The 24858-nt window shown below is 39.0% G+C and overlaps 1 long non-coding RNA gene across 1 annotated transcript in view; it reads left to right on the plus strand.

Annotated features, from left to right (window-relative positions):
* LOC143019738 (uncharacterized) overlaps positions 1-24858 on the plus strand; it is a 503483-nt gene that overhangs the window by 197031 nt on the left and 281594 nt on the right. Inside the window, exon 3 of the long non-coding RNA XR_012965859.1 lies at positions 15507-15567. This is a non-coding gene — a long non-coding RNA (uncharacterized LOC143019738). The remainder of the gene's footprint in view (positions 1-15506; positions 15568-24858) is intronic.

The following is a 24858-nucleotide window of genomic DNA, read 5'->3' on the forward strand; positions in this document are numbered from 1 at the left end:
AGGTAAGTAGTAAATAGTAATGAATTGACAGATAAATGATAATAAATGAAAATCAAGTAAATAGTAAACAGACAAATTATAACAAACAAATAAACAAATATGAAATAAATGGCAGTCATTACAGCATCTTTCTTAGATGTTTATCTAAACGAATCACATCATCATTTCTGCCGCCATGATAATCAAAGTTGACGCAAGGCCTTTTTGTATTTGTATTTGTAACAAGGGTGATGCAAACAAGGTTATCATGTTACAACAACAGGGCAGGACTCGCAGTAATGGATTTAAACTGGACAAATTTAGATTTAAGAAGGAAATAGGCAAGAATTTGTTTACTAATACGGTGGTCAATGAATGGAATAGACTTAGTAACCATGTAGTGAGCGCTGAAACTATCAGTTGTTTTAAGAAACGGTTAGACAACTTTATGGATGGGAATGACAGGTGGTGATGGATATGGAACTGCCTAGTATAGGCCTTATGGTCTCTTGCAGTCTCCTTCATTCTTATGTTCTTATGTAATATTTAGATATCAGATTCCGCTCACAGATTTTCTTTATCTTTTAGTCCTTACTTGTTGACGTTCCTTCTCTCCTTGTGCACATTAAAAAAAAAAAAAGACACCTTCACACACACACACACACACACACACACACACACACACACACACACACACACACACACACACACACACACACACACACACACACACACACACACACACACACACACACACACACACACACCCATCACACACCTCGTGGCGCTGTGGTTAGTTCTCGCCTGCCACTACGGCAGTCCGGGTTCGACTCCCGCCCAGGGGTGAAATAATTAAATTCAGTATCGCTGCGCTCCGGGGTGTTACTCCAACTGTCATGGGAGGGGGGTTGGGTGTGTGTGTGCGTGTAAGGTCACAGTATTACCCATAGATTGGTTATACGAGCTCTGAGCTCTTATCCGGGAGGTTAATAACTGTCGATCACGAACCCAACACATGATACAAGGCCATGGTGAACCATATGCACACACACAAACACACAAACACACACACACACACACACACACACACACACACACACACACACACACACACACACACACACACACACACACACACACACACACACACACACACACACACACACACACACACACACACACACAGATGCATACAAACAGACACACATGCAAATTAAGAAACACGTACATAGACAAACACAAGCATACAATATGAACGAATCTTTAACTCAACTTACCTTTTATAATTAGAACAGTGAGGACACCATATAGGTAGGCAGGCAGGAATTTTTCTTTATATCCTATTAAAATAAGTCTCCCCCTTTTTTCGTATCAAAACAAATTTCGTAAGCAAAAATCTACAAGGAAACTAACCTACACACATGTTTTCAAAATACTAAACCGTGTACGATTATTTTGATTATAATGGTTGAAAATCAGATGTCCGTGATGTTATGTACTTCAGGTTAGAAGAAGAACTCGTTATCTATTTTCTTTGTCGTTGGTTAGGATTTCTCACAAGGAGAGAATTTGCTATATTCATTAAGATAGTAGTTAAATGATGCTTTAGGTGACCATGTCTGCTTGGTCAAGGTAATCAGACGAACGAATGGTAAGATGAATATGTAGAACGGGACCAAAATAAAAATGAAAATCTACTGGAAAGAGTAGATAAATGAACGAGCAGTTAAACGAATAAATATACGGTTACGGGAGATGGGACGTGGACAGCAGGAGAGGACATAAACAGAGGGTCTAGTAAAAAACGTTCGGATCAATACCAGGACTCTCCTACGCCTCTCCACTCCAGACTTCCGTAATTGCTCTCATTCCATCCAACGCCTCCACCCAAGGCACCCCCCCCCACCTCCATCCCACTCCCCCTAAACTCATCCACTCGCCGACTGGCTTCTACTCACCGACTCTTCCACTCACACGCCTCTTCGGGGCGGCAGATTCGACCGACTCGCTTTCGGCAGATTTTTTTATTTTATTTATTTATTTATCTATCTATCCATATTTATTATTTATTTGCAAATGTATTAATTATTTATTATCATTTATTCATTTATCTACTCATTATTTATCCCTTATTCGACCGACTCGCTTTCGGCAGATTTTTTTATTTTATTTATTTATTTATCTATCTATCCATATTTATTATTTATTTGCAAATGTATTAATTATTTATTATCATTTATTCATTTATCTATTCATTATTTATCTGTTTATTCATTTATCTAGTCTGAATGTTGGCAGACAATTGTAATCCCCAGAGGACTGAACAAGGGACGAAAAAAATTCTTAATCGATTGAGAATCCATTATTCCCTTAGAGAATGATAGGTCTGATAGTGACTAAGACATTTGTGTATTCTTTTTTATGTCGACAAAGTAGTGTCTTAATGGAGTCCAATTAGAGATTCCAGTGATAGTCTGTATCTGTAGAGCAATGTGATGTTGGCAACTAAATCACGTTTCCTTTTATGAAAATTGCATACACGAACATTTAAACACAGAACATTTAAGTAGTTTAAGATTTGAGTTTATACTCGTACATAAAGACTCGCAGCTGATAAATATGATTCATTGCAAATATTATGAATTAGATAAGATAATGTAAATCACACATAAGCTTCGTTGTGATATTCTGTGATTACAGTACACGATCTACAGGACTCCACCGGATCTACAGGACTCCACCGGATCTACAGGACTCCACCGGATCTACAGGACTCCTCCGGATTTACCGGACTTCACTGGATCTACAGGACTCCACCGGATCTACAGGACTCCTCCGGATATAAAGGACTCCACCGGATCTACAGGACTCCACCGGATCTACAGGACTCCACCGGATCTACAGGACTCCACCGGATCTACAGGACTCCACCGGATCTACAGGACTCCACCGGATCTACAGGACTCCACCGGATCTACAGGACTCCACCGGATCTACAGGACTCCACCTGATCTACAGGACTCCATCGGATCTACAGGACTCCACTGGATCTACAGGACTCCACCGGATCTACAGGACTCCACCGGATCTACAGGACTCCACCGGATCTACAGGACTCCACCGGGTCTGCACGACTCCAGAGTATCTATAGTACTCCACCGGATCTACGGGACTCCACCGGATCTACAGGACTCCACCGGATCTACATTGATAGAGGAAATTGTACAGAAGTTGATGGGACAAGGCTGCTTATGGACCCAAGCCTTTGTCTAGATTGACCTGGTCAATCAATTTCCTTTTTTTTTTGCTATCGTGCGGGAGAAAGTCTCCGGCACACTTTAAAGACTAAAGTTCTTATTCAGAATGTACCGTACATGCTGAACAGTATTTCATATCACGACTTTTCTTCTAGTACTGTCAAATTGCCTTTTATTCATGTGCTCAAATTTTAAACTAATTTCACCTATTATTCATTTCCGCATAAATGATAATAGTAATAATAACAAGAATGATAATAATGATAATGATTTGTAATGGTAATAAATAATGATAAAAAAACTAATAATCATAATATTATTGTTATTAATAATGATAATAATAATAATGATAATAATAATGATAATGATAATAATGATAATAATGATGATAATACTGATGATGATAATACTACTACTAATGATAATGATATAAAATCACAATGATAATAAAAGTAGAAATAACAATAACAAATGACATTGATAATGATGATTCTATATTTTTTTTCCATGCACCTTTTCTACCCTAAATGCGAATGACCTGCCATAGGACATATTTTATCTAATTTATTTCTACTTTGCGACACTTTTTTTCTTTGAACACCGTAATCCAAACTTTCTTTTTTTATTTTATTTATTTGTTTTCTTTGTTTTTATATTCAAGACATTCTGAGATTTGCTTTATCAGAAATAAAAATATTTCCCTCATCCCGTGTTCTCTTTACTTCTTATCCACATCTTTGTTATCTATCGAAACATGAGAAAATATATTCCCTAAAAGGTTTAGTTCTTCAGTCTTGAAAATCCATGTGAACAAGTTGCATAAACACGGCAAAGGAAACATGGAGGACAGGAAGTGAAGCGTTTATTCCTGACGTTACGTCTATTGACTTTCTCAAAGGAATGAGCATCCTGGATACTTGCTTTGCGGCTCAAGGGGGTATGCGAGCGTAGAACGCTGTGTTCTGATTGGCCCGCTGAGACAGCCAATCGTGAAGCGCTATACTCGCCGAGGATTTAGCCCAGGTAAAGCTTCCATTATGCTCATTCCTTTGTGAAAGTCAGTAGACGTATCGTCAGGATTAAACGCTTCACTTCCAGTTCATGATTCCTTCTTCAGTCTTATCCCTCGTTTATACTAAATACAGATCCACACGAAATAATTCTTGTGTTCACTGACACACAGCATTTTTCGGTCACTCATTAACAGTTGTAAACCGTGGAATTATCGTTTTACTTCCGCGTTCAAAATATCTCTCCCCACTCACTGCCGTTAACTATATGAATGGCAGTTGTTTGACCTTGTTTGGATTACGTATATACCTGCAGTGACCTGTCTTATTTAGTAAGTCTAAACATGGTGCACAGCAAAGCCATTCGACTCGTTGATTTCATTTATGGCCTCCTCTGTTTATACATATTTTCTGGCAATGTATTCAATGTCTCTGTTATCAGATTAATCTTCTCTACTTCCTTTTCAAAGACTACACGAGAGTAGAGTCACCAAGATAGATCATGCATACATGGATACATATATATATACATGTATGCATACATGCGTACATACATGCGTACATACATGCATGCATGCATAAGTACATGCATATTTAGATATATACATGCATATATACGAATATACATACAGCATACATATATACATACATCATATATATATACACATGCATATATACATGCATACATGCATATGTATATGCATATATACGTAAATACATACAAGCATGCATACGTACATGCATACATACGTATGTGCATACATACGTGTATACATACAACATTATGTATATACATACATATATGCATACACATGTATACATACATCATACATACGTACGTGTATACAGCATGTAGATACAGAGATAACATCCTTGCCCATCATCATCTTCATCACGGAGCATAAAAGTCGTTTTAAACCAAGCGAAGGAGAGTCGTGTGGTACAGAAATGATAAAAAAAAAAATCCAGTACGTTTGTTCTTCCTTTTCGCATAGTGGTTTTGAATCTCTCTTCCTTGAAACGTATATTCATTTCCACAATAATTATGACTGAGTCTTTTTTCAGAAAGCGAATATAAAGACGGCTTATATCTTCTGGCTGTTGAGAGAGAATTAGCATTCTTGTTTGTGGTCATATACTCGTATATACTTTTATTATTTTTAGATTTATTTTACCAATAAATACTTATTGTTATTACTTAGCATACACATATATATGCTTCCTGTTATAGGTGTTTATGCAAATTATTTTCTTCACAGATATAATTTGCAAATTCAGTCGCAACATTCAGCATACAAACCCATGTTATAAACGGGTATTACACTAATGACCCACTTTCGGAGAAGAATAGGCGAGAGTAAAAAGATCCGTATATTTCGATCACTATCTGTGATCCTCTTCAGCAGATCCTCTTCACAGATAGTGATCGAAATATACAGATCTTTTTACTCGCCTATTCTTCTCCGAAAGTAGGTCATTAGAATAATTCTACCAATGTGCTACGACACTACTTGTTGTGATAAACGGTTATTGTTAAGATTGTGAACAGTGGTGCACAAATAAATACACATTTGTAGTGTCTTCACCATGAGATAACTCACTAAATGTTTATATTAAAATCTGGCTGGATACAGATAGGCCAGAAAAACGCGTATAATAAAGACAACTACCTGTTCTGACATCATCAGTGTGTTTTACTCAAGTATGATCAAAATTTCATATAACGTTCTCTGTTCTCCTTTGTAAGAGGTTGACTTGCTGAGTAAAGAGATATTGCTTGGCTGGGGGAAAATGTTGAATTTATCGTTGATTAAGGCGGCCAGCCAAAATAGATGAGGTCGAGACTTTTCCTTTCCTTTCAGGGAAGATGTACACTCTCCCCCCCCTTTCCCTCTCTTTGTCTCTCTTTGTCTCTCTTTGTCTCTATCTCCTGTTTCTCTCTCTCTCTCCTCTCCTCTCTCTTTCCCTTCCTCTCTCTCTCTCTTTTCTCTCTCTCTCTCTCTCTCTCTCTCTCTCTCTCTCTCTCTCTCTCTCTCTCTCTCTCTCTCTCTCTCTCTCTCTCTCTCTCTCTCTCTCTCTCTCTCTCTCTCTCTCTCTCTCTCTCTCTCTCTCTTTCCGCTTCTCTTTCTTTCCCCTCCTCTCTCTTCCCCTCCTCTCTTTTCCCCTCCTCTCTTTTCCCCTCCTCTCTTTCCTCTCTCTTCCTCTCCTCTCTCTTCCCCTCCTCTCTCTTTTCTCTCCTCTCTCTTTCCCCTCCTCTCTCTTTCCCCTCCTCTCTCTTTCTTTCCCCTCTTTCTTTCCCCTCCTCTCTCTTTCCCCTCCTCTCTCTTTCCCCTCCTCTCTCTTTCCCCTCCTCTCTCTTTCCCCTCCTCTCTCTTTCCCTCCTCTCTCTTTCCCCTCCTCTCTCTTTCCCCTCCTCTCTCTCTCTCTCTCTTTTTCTCTCCTTTCCTTTCCTCACCTCTTTCCCCTCTCACCTCTTCTCCTTCCCCTCTCCTATCCTTTCCTCTCCTCCTTCACCTCTCTCATTCCCCTCTTATCCTCTGTCTTTCCCCTCCTATCCTCTCTCCTTCCCATCCTATCCTCTGTCTTTCCCCTCCTATCCTCTCTCCTTCCCATCCTATCCTCTCTACTTCCCCTCCTATCCTCTCTCCTTCACCTCCTATCCTCTCACCTTAACCTCCTATCCTCTCTCCTTCACCTCTCTCCTTCTCCTCCTATCCTCTCTCTTTCCCCTCCTCTCTCATTCCCCTCCTATCCTCTCTCCTTCTCCTATCCTCTCTCCTTCTCCTACCGTCTCTCCTTCCCATCCTATCCTCTCTACTTCCCCTTCTCTCTCTCTCTCTCTCTCTCTCTCTCTCTCTCTCTCTCTCTCTCTCTCTCTCTCTCTCTCTCTCTCTCTCTCTCTCTCTCTCTCTCTCTCTCTCTCTCTCTCTCTCTCTCTCTCTCTCTCTCTCTCTCTCTCTCTGTCTCTCTTCTTCTCTTCCATCGTTTTATTTTCTGGTTGGACATATCTTGTAATTCCTTTAGCCGGATGTACTCAACAGGTATTGTCATGCCTGAAGAACACGACCTTATTGAGTTTAGGGGCACCGTAGAATCAAAACAGGATCTTGAAACCAAGTTTTCTTAGTCTAGACTCGACTAGCATTCCAGGGAACAAACCATTTGATGATTTTTTGGTGAGGATGGGCAGTTCCAGCAATCTTTCTTGGAAACAATGATTCTTATGTTTTAATCTCAAACTTGCTGAAGATATATCAAATATAAGAAATATGAAAACTGTCATAGTAGTGATTCTTCTGTTTTAATCTCAAACTTGCTGAAGATGTATTGAATATAAGAAATGTACAAACTGTCATGGTAGTGATTTTGGTGAAATGCACCGAAGACCACTAAGAAATAACAATATCGAATTCATTCAAGTTTGAGAATTGCGAAGTATCAAATCAAATTTCACCAACTCTCCACGAACGAAATAGATATTTAGGACACAGGCGCATTACTGTGTGTAATAAGGATAATAGCCATAATGGATGTGAACGCAGACTTTGTTGCTCCGTGATTGAGGCGGAACTGGTAGATGTTGCTAAGGATGCAACCCACGTAGAGGCAGAGTATGTTTCCTTATATGTGGCCCAGTAGAAACCAATAGCGAAGCTCGGGTTGCCTCAGGAATAATTTGTAGCTCAAGTAATGGTATATAATGAAGGTAATTGTAGGAAATAAAATGGAGTTCGTGATTACGATAATGCTGATATTGATACTGGTTATGATATTGATAATGATAATTATGATGATGATGAACACCGTGATGACGATAATGATACGGTGTTGGTGTTAATGCTGCTCCTAGTGATTATGGTAATGATGGTGATGACAATGATGGTGAAGAAGAAAAAAAATGGTGATGAAGATAATGGTTATGATGACAAAGACGATGTCGATGATGATGAAGACGATGACAACGATAATGATGATGATGACGACGATGACGATGATGATGATGATGATGAATATGGTAGCGGTGTTAGTTATAGTGGTAGTTTTGGTGATTTGATCGTGGTGGTTGTAGTTATAAGGGAAGTTATGGTGTTGGGAATGGTGGTTGGAGTTACGGGGATGACTGTGGAAGTGGCGAGGGTCATCAAGAGGATTATTACGGAAGGGATAAAGAGAAAAGGAAGAAAAGAAAGAATAGAGGGAAGAAGAAGAGGGAAAGGAGGAGGAATGTGTTGATGACGATGGAAATGGTGATAATGATGGTGATGGTGATGATGGCAATGGCTATGACGATGGTGATGATTGCAATGGCTATGACGATGATAATGACGATTACGACCACGACGACGATGATGATGACAATGATAATGATGACAATGATAATGATGACAATGACAATGATGATGACGACCACGACGACGATGATGATGATGACAATGACGATGATGATGACAATGACGATGATGATGACAATGACGATGATGATGACAATGACAATGATGATGATGATGATGATGACAGTGTTGGTGATTGGAGTGGTGGGTGTGGATGTTGTTCTGGTGGTGGATTTTGGATTAGTGGTGGTGATCAAGAAGAGGATCATGTAGTGCACCAAGGAGTAAGGTAAGAAATGAAAGAGGAAGAGAAAGAAGACGGATAAAAGAGGAGGAGGAGGAGGAGGACGAGGAGGAAAATGAGGAGAAGGAGGAGGAAAATGAGGAGGAGAGGGAGAGGAAGAAGGGGAATAAGAAGAAGGAGAAGAAGAAGAAGAAGAAGGAGAAGGAGGATGAGAAGGAGGATAAGAAGAAGGAGGATGAGGATGAGGAGGAGAAGAAGGATGAGGAGAAGGAGGAGGAGAAGGAGGAGGAGGAGGAGGAGAAGGAGGAGGAGGAGGCGAAGGAGGAGGAGGAGGAAGAAGAGATGCTTACGACATTTGGCTTTGGTGCATGCATGTATTCATGGCATAGTGGTGGTGCTAATCAATGCCACAAATTCTCGTAATTGTTTTTCGTTTAAGGTGACAAAGTTGTTTTAAAGGGAACTATAGTTGTATTGCTGATTGTGATGGAAGAAGATATCAAACATTTTTGATGAGGAAGGAAATAGCAAAGACAGAATTAGCGGACCAGCGCACAGAAAATTGTTCCCTCTCCTCTTTAACCTTTCCTGGGCTCCAATGACCTTCAGTTTCCAAAAATATTCTTATTTAATGTATGATATGTGTATCATGACTATGTATATGAGAAAGCTGAAAGAAACCAAACGTCTTACTAGTAAGGGATCAGTCCTCACATCTTTTTTAATAAAAATAATATAGAGGCTGCACAGAATGGCTTCGGTATTTGGTCTTTCGGCCGTCATTAGCTAGACCGCAAAGTACCAGAGGCGCTTAAAAAAAAAAAAAAAAATATTTGCTCTTTTCGTGTGGGCAGGCGACAGCTTAATTCCGACTTGTTGTTCTTTATTAGGTGCCTGTTATGACTGGGATATCTTTAGTTTAATCCTCACAACATCTCTGTTGTTGCAAGACGGCCCTGTAAAAACAAAAACTTTTTTTTTTTTTTTTTTGTGTGGCTCTCGAGGCGCTTATGAACTAAGTCCTGACGCGGTTTCAAGATTCCATCAACAAACATTCTTCTTTAAACTTTTATCATCTGTGGCTTTACGTAGACGAATATTCTAAAGACCTCGCGCTTCTAACCATACGTACATTTGTTTGTAAAGACGCTTTTGAGCACTAACTTTGTGTTAGCTTAAATGGTGAAATGTACTTTACTTTTCCAACATTATAGGATTCTTCATTGGATTTTTATTTTCGGATAGCAACTTTCTTAAACTTGTATACATTCATCCCTTCACCATGGTAACGCATTTTTCTTTTCAAAGAATTTCCATCTGGACAGGGATGGTCTATAGAAGAGGTCCATTGCTATTTTAAGAAATGTGCTTGATAGCGTCTGGTAATCTTGTTCAGCTCAAAAGAACATAAGTTCCTAAAAAGATATAAAAGCCTAGGGCTGCTTTCAGAATTTTCTTTTTGCTTTATATTAATCGGTTTTGTTCTTGGAAAAGCTTGAGACTTGTAAATGAGCTTTCAGATTTTCATTCATTGTAAAGTAACAGCGATTCACTGCTTCAGCGTGACCTTGAAGGTTTTGTTGAAGGATCTTCTGGCCAATTGTACCGTAGACCAGAGCTTACCTCAGGAGGTGCGGGACCCAATTGGAAACAATTCTGGTCGGCCCCAAGTTCCCAGATAACTTGTACCAAAGTCTGTAGAATCACAAAAATGTAATATATATATATATATATATATTTCATTATAGACTTTATATCTCTGTGGAAGAATGGAAAGCAATCAAAATGTGAGCTAAAAAGTGCATGCGAGGTGATGGACCGAATAGATGTAAGCTACATTTCAATATAAAATTGTACACATATAAGCCAAGCGAGGGTCCCAGTCAGACGCAAGGATCAAGTGAGAATTAGTCCAAATTATGAATATATTGGATATTTTAGATCAATATATAAGTTTGGTAGTAATCTATGAACACACAATCCAACCCATAGATCACAAGTGTTTTTTTTTTTCTGACGCCAGGATATTTTAGTCAGCTGAGGGGGAAGACCTGTGTATGAATGTTATAGCCTAACTGCAGCCATGAGATCTTGTTTAGAACATGAAAGAGCATCCAAGGTCAAATATTAATGATTGAAAGGCGAGAGTAGCGAATTTTATAGGAAATAGGTAACGATTCACAAAAAAGTCTACGGGTCGCATACGCAATATTTCACATTCACTTTGGAAAGGTTGGCCAAGCAACATTGTTTTATGTAAACAAAGATAATATGTTTTCTCCACAAAACATTAGGGAAAGTATTGGCATTTCTCTTTATGAAAAACAACAACTCGTTTATGTTGGACGATGAATTATTACTCTCTACACGTTTAGCAGCTTTTCGTGTAACATAACACAGCTTCACATTCCAAGTTCAACAGTCAAGTGACATCGGCTTACGTAAAATGGAACTGGTTGGTCTAATTTCTTCATATTTTTAATTAATTTTTTATCTTTCCGAAGTTACGTAATATTTACACGCTTCTGTAATGTCGTAGGGGAAATCCTCTCCCAAGATACGATTTTTTTTTCTACATAAGTGATAATTTCCGTAGGACTACAGCGCTAAGTTCTAGATTCCTTCCAGAGAATCACTTGACATCTAGAAAGAATACCTAGAAGGTGTAGAATATAATCTGTAGAGGTCGACAGGAACGAATGTGTCTCAAGAGACAAGACATTCAAACCAAATTGTCCTTAGGCTGAGAAACACTGAATCATACGAACATAATAGAACCTCCGGCACACTCTCTTACCTTGATGAAGGAGACTTCGGTGATTCCAGGAAAGGTTAGGTAAGGACCAACAAGGGCGAAGTCGGTGGCAGTAAAGCATGGAAATTGCTCTCGGAAATCCCCACCAACTCCCACCCTCCTCTTCTCCGCCTCGGCCCGCTCTCGGCCTCGCCTCGAGATCGCTCTTCTCCGCATTTGTTTTAAGGACCAGAGAGCCTAAGCCACCTTCCATTCTTTGCTTAAGGAGCTTCTTTTCCAGTGTCGTTCACTCGCCGGATTCCATGAAAACAGGCGTGTTCCAGGGGGCACCGGTGTCCTGGAATTAGGAGTTGGGGCCGCAGCTTTCGATTAGCTATAATGGTTCCAGGAAAGGGCACACGAAACGGATGGGCGAAGGAGGTCACACGAGAGAGAGAGAGAGAGAGAGAGAGAGAGAGAGAGAGAGAGAGAGAGAGAGAGAGAGAGAGAGAGAGAGAGAGGTAGAGAGAGAGGTAGAGAGAGAGGTAGAGAGAGAGGTAGAGAGAGAGGTAGAGAGAGAGAGAGAGAGAGAGAGAGAGAGAGAGAGAGAGAGGGAGTGTGGAAGAAGCCAAACCTGACCCTCTCGCCAACGTTGAAAGTCCTTGTGACGTAACTAACAATTGATGACGCGTTCCGAACGAGTCCCTGTAACCTCAATGCACTTTACTTATTGATATATTTTTTCTCCTTGACAATCGGATCAAACGACGGGTCTCTACTCGTAGTCACCTGCTGGGTGATCATGAGAGAGAATGAGCCTATTTTTATCCGCTTCTGAGGCTGTAACTCTTAAGATGTAACACCAAAGGACTCTAACAAAAACAGTCCCTCATATTATTCATTTTACATTATTTGTTTTTGTTTTGTTATCATTTGTCTGTTTGATTCTCATTTATTATTAGTTATATGAGGTGAGTGGAGAATGGTTGTATATGGATGATGTGACTGCATGAGGAGAAATGGGCGGGGAAGTGGGGGGTGGGGTAGTATGTGTGAGTAAATTTTGACGCAGCCCGAAGGGATTTCTCCCCGTCCTCGCTTTATATGCAAAGGGGGACGGAGAGGGGGGGGTCGCCGATTAAATGAAGCGGCCTCGCTGTGGATGTACTGTGTCTTGCGACACTGCTTCTGACCCAGGGCGGTGGGCAGGGTGCAGGGATGACCCGTCATCCAGGAGGTGCTCAGATGAGAGGAAGGGTGGGAGGGGTGTGGAGTGTATTTAGGGATGAAATGGGTGGGAGTGTTTTTATGCCTTTCCCTTTTTGGCTACCTCCCTTGGAAGGGGGAAAAAGCCTTGGTATATGAATGAAAAAATGAACTATTTACCTGTTTGTTTATTATTTAACTATACCTATGCATTTATTTATGTATTTTATTTTATATTTACATTATAGTTTTTATTTATCTATTATTATCATTATGATTCTTTTTTCGCATCCGACCTAGATATGGACCAAAAGGGCTCCTGTCGGTATGCTCCGCCATTGTAATCCTTTGTAACGAGTTACTATTCCCTCGTAATGAGATATAAAGGTAATGGAAGGGAGGTAGTATATACTGATGATAGATCTATGAATTTTTTTATCATGTATACCTTGAATAAGACAGATGGAATAAGGAGATTCTTATAAAGAAATAATATAAAATTTGACCAATCATAACAAACCCCTATCAGTAAGAATTATATTTATATCCTTGCTAATGTAAATGAGTAGAGTCAGTTAGTTATTCTGTATATTCAACAAATTATCTAAAACAAATGTAAGTATAAGACAATTATTTGTATTACCTTTCAATGATGGATCTCTCTTGGGATTTTTTTTTTTTTTTTTTTTGAAGCACTGAAATAACTCTTCAAAGTTTTCCTTGTTAGTTATTGATGACATCAGCATGATTTTACATTCCCTAATCATTTAGTTTCACTTAAATTGTAAATTGGCTGTATTGAAATGAGCTTTTGAAACGAGTCAATTCTATGAATTTCTTAAAAAATACAAAAACCTCAATTTGCCCCCCCCCAAAAACAAAACAAAACAGAAATTACCTGATATAAGCTTACTACTACCTATGAAATACAAGATTGAATATGAACCATAGGCATCTGTGGCCAGGCATATTGCAAGAAATTAAGTCATTACCGATATATTCCATTGCAAGTGAAATTATAGGAAGAAAAGTATTCTCAATTTGGCTTAATACATTTACGGTGGCCTAATGTAATCCGCTTTTTTTCATTGTGTAAATAGACAAGCACGAACGTGTTGTTCTTCGTTGCAAAAAGCATCCACACGCGCTCTCACACACACACACACACACACACACACACACACACACACACACACACACACACACATATATATATATATATATATATATATATATATATATATATATATATATATGTATGTATATATATGTTTATGAATGGTAAGAATGGAAAGACACAATTGAGAGCAAGAGACTTTATTCCTGACCGGTTTCGCCCTTGAGGCTTCTTCAGAGGTAATGAAGAAGCCTCAAAGGCGAAACCGGTCAGGAATAAAGTCTCTTGCTCTCAATCGTGTCTTTCCATTCTTACCATTCATAAACCTGTCATGATGTCACAATATATATATGTATATACATATAAATAATATGTATGTGTATGTAGAAGGAGAGAGAGAGAGAGAGAGAGAGAGAGAGATTAAAGGTATGTTAAGGTGATACTTTTATGAAGAACTAATAATACTAGTCATGAGAAGAGTTAAAATCCAAAGTGCCATTGATCTGGCACCGCAGCATTTTACCTCAGGGGCCCGACGTGCCGAAAAGGAATGCTTTGACGAAGGCATTCTGGCTGAAGACTGGACACAAACACACTTTCCACTATTTTCACCACGAACAACTGACACCCAGAAACTAATTCCTTTCTCCCCATCCTCCACTTTCTCTTTCTTCTGGGCAGTGAAATGTATATATATACATATGCGTAAGTAACCACTAGGAAAAGTAAACTAACGAAGCAGAGCGCTTTCGTGTAATTACATCTTCAGTGCAGATACAAAGAAGGAATTATAAGATGAACACACGCTCCTAGTGTTTTTATTGCATATATACATACACACACACACACACACACACACACACACACACACACACACACACACACACACACACACACACACACACACACATATATATATATATATATATATATATATATATATATAAACACATTCCTACGTTTCTTCCCGTAGAGATCTTTGGAAGGTCTGCTGTTGACTGGTGTGGCCAGAGGTTTCCTGCTTGAAAAACTGAAGGCAAGAATTCATTAACTCTTAACATTATCTTTATCTTATTTAGGAATTCACTTTCATATTTAATATGGGTAACCTATTACATCGAGAAGTTGTGATGCCGCTAACACACAAAAGATACATATATCAAAAGACTTTTCCCCATATAAGAGGGGATAGCCCAATCAAAGTACAAATCCATCGTTCCCCCATCCCACACACATTCAACACACTTTGGTTGTCCCTTTAATTTTAGTTCTGTTTCGATTATTATTGTGTCCTAAGGTGTACTTGTTCATGTCTTCACATTTTTTTTTTCTTATCATGCCTTCCAGTATTGTCAACAGTAATTTGCTCATTACTGTCATTGTTGTTTTGGGTGATTTATATTATTCATCTTGTTGATAATTTCAATACAATAGATTTGCTGTTCAATATCGGTACCGAAATCACTATGACTTTCCCCAATCGCCATGTCTGTCAACTCATGGTTGCATTTACCATCCGAATTTATCTTTTCCTTTTTTCCCACACTTTATACTGAATATTTTTCTTTTACGTGAACCTGTATTCTCACACCACCCACCTATGTTAACTTCAAAATATTTCCTTCCAGAATGACTGCGTTGCGATTGTTAGAACAGGAACGTCCTTTTGCCACAATGTGCAATAACCAGGTGTGTATATTGACCTAATTTACTTAATTGTATTCATATAAGTGTTCCCGAGGTCTTGTCTCTAATTCTATAATTATCATACTTGTGTGCGCGTCTGCTTATGAATGTGTGTTAAAAGTATGTGTATGTATGTGTGCATGTGTCTGTGTACGTATATGTGGTCGTGCGTTTTTGTGTGTGTATATATATATATATATATATATATACGTGTGTGTGTGTGTGTGTGTCTGTGTGTATGTCAGGTCATAGATGGTTCGCAGATGTTGTAGATTATGTTTACATCTGATATTTTCCTTGTATTCGGTATAGATAGATTTCCTTCCACTGCCAGCTCCTGGTATTTGGGTGAATGGTGTAACGTAATGTAAAAGTTGTATTTTTTTTTAAGATGTTCTTCTTTTTTTCATTTCAAATCCCTTTATATCTCATTGTATAAAAACAAAAATTCCTCTTATCAAATGTTGGTCTGGTCGGAGATAGATGAATACTTTGTGGCATATGAACCTGATTTTTTTTGTGATTAGTGGGAATTGTTAATTTGCAGATAGAGAATAGAAAAAGGGTAGTGTGTGTATATAATATATATATATATATATACACATATTTATATATAGAATATGTGTTTGTGAAAGACGATATAACGGTGGAAGAGTCCGTTCTTTGAGAGGGCAAGGTTGAAGCAATTCATCTAGAAAATAGAATGATAGGGCTAGATAGAAGACACCCTATTGTCATATACAGTATTCCTTACAAGGCGTAAGCTTGGAATAAAGTAGAAATTGAATAAGGGGTGGTGTCATTCACGCGATTTTGGATTTGCTGCTTACCAAAGCCAGGCATCATTGATTTTTTAAAATATCTTTGCCCTTCAAGAAAAGAAAAGAAAACAAAACAAAAACAAAGGTGTAACAGTTGATTTTCTATCGGTAGATGGGCAAAGAGACCCAGACTATACATCACGCATGCAAAGGAGACTCAGGTCCGGTAAGACTCAAGTTTAAAGAATTTCTTAAAGAAAATATATATAACGGGGGGAAGCCATGGAACAACACATGAGAATGATTGGAACACATTTTTATGCAAAGTACGGCATCAAAGAAACCTATCCCTCCAACAGATTACAAATATAAAACAACCAGTGTCAATGCATTAATGAATATATATATATATATACATATATATATATATATATATATATATATATATATATATATTATATATATATATAATATATACATATATGTATATATACATATACATACGTGTGTGTGTGTGTATGTGTGTTGCTACGGCAAAGGTTCGAGTTCTTGCGGTGAAGTTTTTTTCCATATATATATATATGTATATATATATATATATATATATATATATATATATATATATATATATATATATATCCATTCATGAAATGTTTAATATTTTGTATATAACCAAACAACCCTATCTTGAGATAAAGGCCTACAGGCGTAAATTCAGAAGAGAAAGCTCTCACGAAATATTCGAGTCGCATTGGCCGTCCCGATTTGGGTCATCATCCAACACTGGAACACTATCAACATAGGAATGGGTTCGAGACAAACATCATCTGGCCGTGACTCATGTAACCCAACGAAGACAATGGGGTGTCAGGCGGGATGTTGTACAGTAACATGATACAGACAACAACACAGTTTTCTTTATTAAAACAAATATTAACCAGGAAGAACTCTTACCCAGAGGTAGGAACGATTCGGGAAAAAAGAAAAGAAAATGGATGTCCGATTATCGATTACCGAAAAATAAAAACAAAGACGGCGTCGACCTTGATTAATCGCAAATCGCTCTAAATTTTCGACAGTCCGATTACCCGATTCGTTTGGCGTGGGTTAGTCCGATTTGATTATCCGATCCGAAAATGCGAATCCGATGAATCGGGTAATCGGACTACCGAATCGGATAATCGGACTTCCAAATCGGATAATTGGACTTTCGAATCGGATAATTGGACTTTCGAATCGGATGATTGGACTTCCGAATCGGATGATTGGACTTTCGAATCGGAACGCCCAGCTCTGCTGTTACCATCCAGGAAGTGCCAAGATAAGAGGGAAGAAGGTGAAGTGAAGTGAAGGGGAGTGGAGTGTACTAGGGATGGAATGGGTGGGAATGGTTTTTATGCCTTTGTTTTTTGGCTACCTCCTTTGTAAGGGGGAAAAAGCCTTTAGTATATGTATATGTATGTTATATATTATATATATATGTATATATATGTATATTATTATTATTATTTTTTTTTTTATTCAAGCACAATACAGCCAACAGTCCAGAGAGATCTGTTGGAGTGCTCGAGTTCCGTTGCCGGCCATTGTGGGGCTGCGGGTTTTCAACTTAATGAATCTCAAGACAACGATAATTTTCTATAATTAATAAATAATTTAATAAAAGAGGGAATCTTGAGTTCAAGGTGATGGCGACGGTTGTGACAATACTTATGGTGATTGTGTTGACAACAGGGGCGAAGATAGTGACGGTGGCTGTGGTGATACAAAATTCAACGCTTCGTTGATTGCCTTAATTGGGATACTGACAGGAATGGTGACGATAATACTAAAGGTGGTGGGGAAGGTAGTAGTGGTGTTATTTGTGTCTGTGGTATCTGTTGTGGGAATAAAACAGATGGTAGTGAATATGATAAGTAAAATGGAAATCATACATCCAGTGAGTGCCAGCGTGGAAAGGTACTTTGGTGATGTTTCATATGTCGGGGAAGATTTTTAATGTTTTTTTGATGGCGGTGTTGGTGGTGGCGTTGGTGGTGTTGATGGTGTTGATTGCGGTGGTGTTGATTGCGGTGGTGTTGGTGGTGGTGTTGATGGTGGTGTTGTTGAAGTTGATGGTGATGTTGTTGATGGTGGTGGTGTTGATGGTGGTGGTGTTGATGGTGGTGGTGTTGATTGTGGTGGTGTTGATGGTGGTGGTGTTGATGGTGGTGTTGATGGTGGTGGTGTTGATGGTGGTGGTGTTGATGGTGGTGGTGTTGATGGTGGTGGTGTTGATGGTGGTGGTGTTGATGGTGGTGGTGTTGATGGTGGTGGTGTTGATGGTGGTGGTGTTGATGGTGGTGGTGTTGGTGGTGGTGTTGATGGTAGTGTCGATGGTGGTGTTGGTGCTGGTGTCGATGGTGTTGATGGTGGTGGTGTTGATGGCGGTGGTGTTGATGGCGGTGTTGATGGTGGTGTCGATGATGGTGTTGATGGTGGTGGTGTTGATGGTGGAGGCACGCGTGGTAGAGAATGCGACAGGAGCGACATCTCCCGGACTCTTCGCGATCTTCGGGTGGCCGTGAGGGGGGAGCCGGGAGTGGGGAGCCGGTAGGACATCGACCTTTGCCACACATTCGCCCGTGACAGAGCCGGGCCCGGGATGACCTCCAGCGGCTCTCGGATCCCGAGAAATGCGACGCAGTAAGCTCCCGAGATAAACTCCCGCTTATTTTTTTTCACGTTTCACCATAAAGAAACCTGTGATGTTTTCCAACAGTTATCTCGTATCCACAGATCTCGTTGAAATTAGAAATATTTTATTCCCTGATTTCGCGTTTTCGTTTCGACGTGAGCCGTTTGCCAAAATTATCACTCCAGTAGATATTATAATTTTGACCGCTAAAGACCTCTGCCGAGCTAAAATGAATAGATTAGAGTGACGGTGAGTTTCAGGAAAGAGGAGGTATGACGTGAGTGATCGGAAAGAGAGAAGAGAGCACAGAAAAAGAGAACATGGACGATGGAGTGTGGAAAACGGAAACAAATGGTCGGGGAGAAAGAAAATCAGTGAGTTTGTGTTTGCGTTTGTGCTTGTGTGTGTACGTGTGCGTGTGTTTGTTTTTGTGTTTGCGTTTGTGCTTGTGTGTGTGTTTGTGTTTTTGCTTGTTTGGGTTTTTTGTTTGTTGCTTGTATTATTACTTGTGCTTGAGTTTCTCAAATTGAGTTGTGCTTGTGTTTGTTTGCGTTTGTGCTTCTGTATGTACGTGTGCGTGTGTTTGTGTTTGTGTTTCTTGTTGCTTGTATTATTACTTGTGCTTGTGTTACCGCTTGTGCTTGAGTTAGTTTCAAATTGAGTTGTGCTTGTGTTTGTGTTTGCTTTTGTGCTTCTGTATGTACGTGTGCGTGTGTTTTTGTTTGTGATTGTTTTTGTTTGTTTGTTGCTTGTATTAATACTTGTGCTTGTGTTACCGCTTGTGCTTGAGTTAGTTTCAAATTGAATTGTGCTTGTGTTTGTGTTTGCGTTTGCGTTTGTGCTTCTGTATGTACGTGTGCGTGTGTTTGTGTTTGTGTTTTTTGTTGCTTGTATTATTACTTGTGCTAGTGTTACCGCTTGTGCTTGAGTTAGTTTCAAATTGAGTTGTGCTTGTGTTTGTGTTTGCGTTTGTGCTTCTGTATGTACGTGTGCGTGTGTTTTTGTTTGGGCTTGTTTTTGTTTTGTTTGTTGCGTGTATTAATACTTGTGCTTTTGTTACCGCTTGTGCTTGAGTTAGTTTCAAATTGAGTTGTGCTTGTGCTTGTGTTTGCGTTTATGCTTCTGTATGTACGTGTGCGTGTGTTTGTATTTGTGCTTGTTTTTTTTCTTGTTGCTTGTATTATTACTTGTGCTTTTGTTACCACTTGTGCTTGAGTTAGTTTCAAGTTGAGTTGTGCTTGTGCTTGTGTTAGTGTTTGTCTTTGATCTTACTTTTACCATTCCCTTTCTCTTTTTCTATTTGATTTTGCTTTTGCATGTTTTTGTTTGAGTTTTTCAAGTGGAGTTGTGCTTGTGCTTGTTAGTGTTTGTCTTTGCTTTTGCCCTGACTTTTACCATTGCCTTTCTCTTTTTCTTTATTTTTGTCTTTGATGTTGCATATTCGTCTTCGTCTTTGTCTTTCTTTGTTTTTGACTTTGTTTTTGCATGTTCATCGTCGCCTTCGTCTTTCTTTCTCTTTTTCTTTGTATTTGTTTTCGTCTTTCTTTGTCTTTGTCTTGGTCTTCATCTTTATCTTCGTCTTCCTCTTCGTCTTCGTCTTTCTCTCTTTCTTTGTATTTGTTTTCGTCTTTCTTTTGTTTTTGTCTTTGTCTTCATCATCTGTTTTTGTCTTCCTCTTCGTCTTCGTCTTGCATGTCCTTGTGCTCGCGTTTGTGATTTTATTTTGCTTGAACTTGAGCTCGAGCCAGATATTGTTTTTGCCCTGGAATATGTGCTTGTGCTTGTGTTAGTTTTTTCAGGAAGAGAGTAAGAGGTCAGAGCCAAAAAAAAAAAAAAAAAAAAAAAAAAAAATTATGGAGAGCAGAAAATTGGAAGGCAAAGGAAAGGATAAGAGGATTTGAAAAAGGAGAAAGAGGATGAGGAAGGAAATGGAGTGAGGGGAGGGAGGAAGAAAGAAGAAAGAGATGAAACAGGAGAAAGAGAAGAGATGAGATCAGAAGACGGGAGGAGGAAGAAACGAAGAAAAAGGGCTAAGGAAAAGGAGAGGAAGAGTATAGGAAAAGAGGAAATGCGAAAGAGGAGGAAGAGGAGAAGGAAGAAACGTATATGCAGGAGAAACTGGACAAAATTGTGGAGATTTAGAAATGAGGAGGAAGTGAGGGAGGAGGAGAAGTAGGAGGAAGAGGAGGAGGAACCTTAGAAGAATGAGGATGAGGACAGCTGTCGGACGAAGAGAAGATCTTTAAGAAAAAGAGGAGGATAAAGAGAAGAATACGGGATAGGAAGAAAAAGAGAAGAAAATATAACGAGGAAAAGAGGAATAATGGAAGAAATGGAAGATAGATTAGGAGAAACAGGACGAAAAAGATGGAGAGAATGAAAAATAGGAGAAGGAAATGTGGAATAGGATAAGGAATAAAAGAGGGAGAATAAAAGGACGAAATAGGAAGAGGAGCAGGAGGAGAAGATGGTGAATGGATAGAAAGAGAAGAAAGAAGAAAAAGAGTTGGTGAAAAAGAGAGGAGAGAAGAGAATGAAAAAGAGAGCAAGAGTGAATGGATGAACAGGAGAAAGGGAAGGAAGGAATGAGGGAAAGAAAGAAGAGAGAAAGGAAGAGAGCGGTGACAGGACGAATGAAAGAATAAATGAATCAAAGATAGAAGGAAGGGAGGAAGGAAGGAAGGAAGGAAGGAAGGAAGGGAGGGAGGAAGGAACGAAGTAAGGAAGGAAGGAAGGGAGGGAGGAAGGAAGGAAGGAAGGAAGGAAGGAAGGAAGGAAGGGAGGGAGGGAGGGAGGAAGGAAGGAAGGAAGGAAGGAAGGAAGGAAGGAAGGAAAGAAGGAAGGAAGGGAGAAATGAAGGGAATAGGGAAGAAAGGAGGAAAAGAGAGGGAGGAAGAAAAGAAGGATGAAGAGGTGGAAAAGAGGAAAGTTGGGAGAGAGAAAAGGATGGAAGAGAGGAAGGGAGTAAAGGAGAATAGAGAAAAAGGGAGGGATGAAAGGAATAAAATAAAACAAGGAGAAAGGAAGGTAGGCAAAAAATAAGGGAAGAATGGGTGAATGAATGAAGGAAGGAAGGAAGAAAGAAAGAAAGGAAAAGATGGAGGATTGAGTGAAGGAAGGGAGAGAGGGAGGAAAGGAAGAAGAGAGAGAGAGAGAGAGAGAGAGAGAGAGAGAGAGGAAGAAGAGAGAGAGAGAGAGGAAGGGAGGGAGGAAAGGAAGAAGAGAGAGGGAAAGGGAGAAAAAGAGGAAGGGAGGCACGTATAAAAGTAAGGATGAGGGAAGCGGTGAAGTGAGGACGGTAAAAAGAAAGTAATAGAAGAAAAAAAAAAAGAGAGGGGGAAAAGAGATAAAGGGATAAAGGAAGGAGAGGAGGAAGAGAGAAAGAGAGAAAGGAAGGAAAGGAGGAAGGTAAGAAGAGAGATAATGAGGACGGGAGGAAAGCAAGAAAATAGGAAAATAGGAATGGAGGAAGGAAGGAAAGGAAGAAAGGAGGGAGGGAGGAAAGAAGTGAGGAAGAAAGGAAAGTAAGAAAGAAGGAAATGAAGACAATAAGGGTTGAGGAAAAGAGGAAGAAAGGAAACGATGAAGGGAGGAATTGATAACTTGAGGAAGGAAGGGAGATAGGAAGGGAAAAAGGGAAGAAGGAAGATGGGGAAGGGGTGATGGGTGAAAGGAAGAAGAGAATTAGGGAATAAAGAAGGTAGGAACAGGGTAAAGCATAAAGAAAGGAAAAGGAGGAAGAAAGGAGAGAAGAGAGGAAGAGTGAAAGCGAGGGAAAAGGACACAAGATATCGGAGTGCTTTTGCCATCCACCTGTAGAAGAAATACCATTGCGAAGCACATAGTTCTCCTATTTAGCCCATAAACAGTAGGATCTAGGAAATGATATACAACTTAGATAATAAACCAATAGGAGTTGCCTTAGAACCAGTATGTGGGAAGATTAAACTAGATGAACGTGATTTTGAATCGGATTCAGAAGCAACAGTAAAAGTAAAGAAGGAGACTATCATTGCGAAAGCTTTAGTTCATGTTGACACAATGAAGGAAATATTCAATATAATTTCCGGTTCTATTAAAACAACAATAATGAAAGAAAGACGAATTCAATCCTACAGATAGAATTCAATCTAATTTAGGTGATTTCCCGTCCACAATGAACCGGCGTTCAAAGCTTCTGATCTGGCTTCTCTTGTGAACTGTTTCATTATTCTGAATAAGCACAATGTATAGGTGATCCTGGAAATGCACAATGTATCCTGGAAATCCTGGAAATGCACCTGTATACACGTTTGTGTATAGCATTCCTCAAAGTAGAAAACAATGATAAACAAAGGTATTAAACAGTCTTTATCTAGATAAGCGCCCTCTGGTTTGCATTTATTTATTTTATTTGTTATTTACATTATTATAGTTTTTATTTATTACTTTATTATTAATATGATTTTTTTTCGCATCCGACCTAGAGATGGACCAAAAGGTCTCCTGCCGGCATGCTCCGCCTTTGTAATCCTTTGCAAACCGTCTACCTATGTCTAATATGTCAGAAATATTGTAGTGTGTAGGAGATATAGTATCTCCTTCTTTAAACTTCAAATCCTCACTTTGGCATGTAGTATGCGCTGAAACTATTGGCTGTTTTAAAAGGTTAGATAACTTTATGGATGGTGGGTGATAGCTGGTAATGGACATAGAACTAGCTAGTGTAGGCCTTATGGCCTCTTGCAGTCTCCTTCATTCTCATGTTCTCGTGAATCCGTGGAACCACGGACAACTCGACCTTAGATTCATTTGTATACAAAGGTTAGAGACCCTCTCCTTTGTCCTTGCTAGTTAACAGTGATTCAAAAGATAAGAGAAGAATGATAATTCCAAAAGAACGAACACTAGCGAAACAAAGTGGGAAATGGAATGATATTACGAGAAATGCGAGAGACAGATTCACAAGAGGGGATGGAAAGTGACGATAACTAATGAACAATATATAGATTAATGAACTGGGGCAAATATGAAATACTCGAACAATAATTATGCCGTTGACATTCCTCTTTCCTTCTTGGAATTCAGAACAATTGATTCTTGGAATGTTATACGGACATTGGCAAAACATTTGGAGATGTCTTGACAGTCAAGGACAGGAAATAACTGAACACAATGTGAAGCGACGAAATCAAAGAACTCTGTCTGGATTTGAACAATGGAAGATATTAGATAAGAATAAGGAAACTCTGGATTATCCCTGTGTATATTATATGCGGATTCTCCAAATACAGACCTAACAGCCAATGTAGGTATTCTTTATATTACGGTCCATGAAAGTTGATATTATTTTAATCCTAAAACGGATGAAGGAGATGAAAAACGAAAGGAGTTAAAAAAAAATTGATTTATTAGTAGCTTAGAAAAAAAGAGAAGGTAAGGAATGAGAAAAAAGAGAAGAGGAGAGAAGAGGAAAAATAAGAGGAGAGAAGTTAAGAGAAAGGAAGAAAAATAAAAATAAATAAAGAGAATAAAAGAGATAGGAAGGAAAGAGAAGAGAATAAAAGAGATAGGAAGGAAAGAGAAGAGAATAAAAGAGATAGGAAGGAAAGAGAACAGAATAAAAGAGATAGGAAGGAAAGAGAACAGAATAAAAGAGATAGGAAGGAAAGAGAACAGAATAAAAGAGAAAGGAAGGAAAGAGAACAGAATAAAAGAGATAGGAAGGAAAGAGAAGAGAATAAAAGAGATTGGAAGGAAAGAGAACAGGATAAAAGAGATAGGAAGGAAAGAGAACAGGATAAAAGAGATAGGAAGGAAAGAGAAGAGAATAAAAGAGATAGGAAGGAAAGAGAAGAGAATAAAAGAGATAGGAAG

The sequence above is a fragment of the Oratosquilla oratoria genome, chromosome 38 (genome assembly GCF_046742065.1).
Source record: "Oratosquilla oratoria isolate Oo_2021 chromosome 38, ASM4674206v1, whole genome shotgun sequence".
Classification (NCBI taxonomy): Eukaryota; Metazoa; Arthropoda; class Malacostraca; order Stomatopoda; family Squillidae; genus Oratosquilla; species Oratosquilla oratoria.